We start from the raw sequence: 2701 nt of genomic DNA, 5'->3' as shown, positions 1-2701 counted from the left end.
CTTGGAGACCCTGAAAAGAGTCCTGTATGGAGCTCCCGAGGGGGGACTCCTTAGTCTTGCTGGGAGACTTCAACGCACACGTTGGCAATGATGGAGACACTTGGAGGGGTGTGATAGGGAGGAACGGCCCCCCCGATCTGAACCGGAGTGGTGGTTTGTTACTGGACCTTTGTGCTAGTCATGGATTGGCCATAACAAACACCATGTTCGAACATAAGGATGTTCATAAGTGTGCATGGTACCAGAGCACCCTGAGCAGAAGGTCCATGATCGATTTTGTTATCGTATCATCGGACCTGAGGCCGCATGTTTTGGACACTAGGGTGAAGAGAGGGGCGGAGTTGTCAACTGATCACCATCTGGTGGTGAGTTGGGTCGAGTGGCAGGGGAAACCTATGGACAGACCTGGTAAGCCAAAACGTGTAGTGCGGGTGAACTGGGAACGTCTGGAGGAATCCCAAGTCCAGGAGGCCTTCAACTCACACCTCCGGCAGAGCTTTTCAGGCATCCCTGTGGAGGCTGGGGACATTGAACCAGAGTGGGCGGTGTTCAAAGCCTCTATTGCTGAAGCTGCGGTGGGGTGCTGCGGTCTCAAGGTGTTAGTTGCCTCAAGGGCGTTAACCCTCGAACCTCCTGGTGGACACCGGAGGTCAGGGAAGCCATCCGACTGAAGAAGGAGGCCTTCCGGGATATGTAATCCCTGGGTACTCCTGACGCAGTTGCAAGGTATCGACGGGCCCGAAGGGCAGCAGCCTCAGCCGTGACCGAGGCAAAGCAGCGGGTGTGGGAGAAGTTCGGAGAAGCCATGGAGAAGGACTTTCGGTCAGCACCAAAGTTGTTCTGGAAAACCGTCCGACCCCTCAGGAGGGGGAAGCAGGGAACCATCCAAGCTGTGTACAGCAAGGATGAGACGCTGTTGACCTCAACTGATAGGGTGTTAGGGCGGTGGAAGAAACACTTTGAGGAACTCCTGAATCCGACAACTGCGCCCTCTATGTTAGAGGCAGAGCTGAAGTATGAAGGTGGATCAACTCCAATCTCACAGGGGGAGGTCACTGATGTAGTCAAATAACTCTGTGGATGAGATCCGCCCAGAAATGCTGAAGGCTCTGGGTGTTGAGGGACTGTCATCGTTGACACGTCTAATCAACATTGCGTTGAAGTCGTAAACAGTACCGAAGGAGTGGCAGACCAGGGTGGTGGTTCCTCCGCCAAGGCTGCGCTTTGTCACCAATCTTGTTTGTGATATTCATGGATTTCGAGGCGTAGTCGTGGGGGAGGGGGGTCTGCAGTTCGGTGAGCTAAGGATTGCACCACTGCTTTTTGCAGATTATGTGGTCCTAATAGCTTCATCGGTCTGTGACCTTCAGCACTCACTGGATTGGTTCGCGGTCGAGTGTGAAGCGACTGGGATGAGGATCAGCACCTCCAAATCTGATGCCATGGTTCTCAGCAGGAAACCGATGGACTGTCCACTCCAGGTAGGGAATGAGGCCTTACCCCAAGTGAAGGAGTTCAAGTATCTCAGGGTCTTGTTCTCGAGTGAGGGAACAATGGAGTGTGAGATGGGCCGGAGAATCGGAGCAGCGGGAGCGTTACTGCAGTCGCTTTACCCCACCGTTGTCACGAAAAGAGAGCTGAACCAGAAGGCAAAGCTCTCTGTCTACTGGGCCATCTTCGTTCCTACCCTGACCTATGGTCATGAAGGATGGGTTATGACCGAAAGAACGAGATCGTGGATACAACGGCCAAAATGGGATTTCTCCGCAGGGTGGCTGGCATCTCCCTTAGGGATAAGGTGAGAAGTTCAGTCATCCGGGAGGGACTCGGAGTAGAACCGCTACTCCTCCACATTGAAAGGAGCCAGTTGAGGTAGTTCAGGCACCTAGCGAGGATGCCACCTGGGCGCCTCCCTAGGGAGGTGTTCCAGGCACGTCCAGTCGGAAAGAGAGGGGTAGACCTAGGACCAGGTGGGGGGATTATATCTCTTTGTTGGCCTGGAATCGCCTTGGAATCCCCCAGTCAGAGCTGGTTGATGTGGCCAGGGGAAAAGAAGTTTGGGGCTCTCTGCTGGAGCTGTTACCGCCGCAACCCTGACGGAAAAGCGGGAGAAGATGGATGGATATATATAATCTACAATATTTGTATTTTGCACATGGACAGGACATGATTTAAAATGAAATATTTCAAACACAATGTCAGAATGCTGTTTTTCTCATTAGCAAGATGCAGCTGTAAGAAATGACGTGTTTCCTGCTCACGCTTAAGTTTCAGAGACACCAACAGCTTAAGGAAGTAAATAGTGGAAAGCATTAATACAAATTCCTAGCAAAGCAGTTTGGCATTTTGATGCACTATAAAAAAAAAAAGCTATACCTGTCTTTTCATCACCAGATGTTGAATTCATTCGAATTGGGGCAGCAGAATTCATACTACCTGCAGAAGTGAGAGTTTTAATGGAAAACAAACAAACGATAAATGTCCAAACATTTTCTGAATAGTCAGCGAGAATTATTGAGAAGTTAATATATAACCTGACTCTGGTTTCACTGAAGAAGAGACAGAACCACCAGGGTATATCAGCGTGCCTTTAGTCTGGCCTGCAGAATAATTAAATAAAACATATAATTCAATATTTGCAAAAGTCATCCCAGGAAATTAAGAAACAAATGAAAAACTTTTAGATAATATTCATGAGAAT

The sequence above is a fragment of the Eleginops maclovinus genome, chromosome 20, assembly GCF_036324505.1.
Source record: "Eleginops maclovinus isolate JMC-PN-2008 ecotype Puerto Natales chromosome 20, JC_Emac_rtc_rv5, whole genome shotgun sequence".
Lineage (NCBI taxonomy): Eukaryota > Metazoa > Chordata > Actinopteri > Perciformes > Eleginopidae > Eleginops > Eleginops maclovinus.
The sequence above is the reverse complement of the archived record's forward strand: the minus strand, read 5'-3'. Positions refer to the sequence as shown.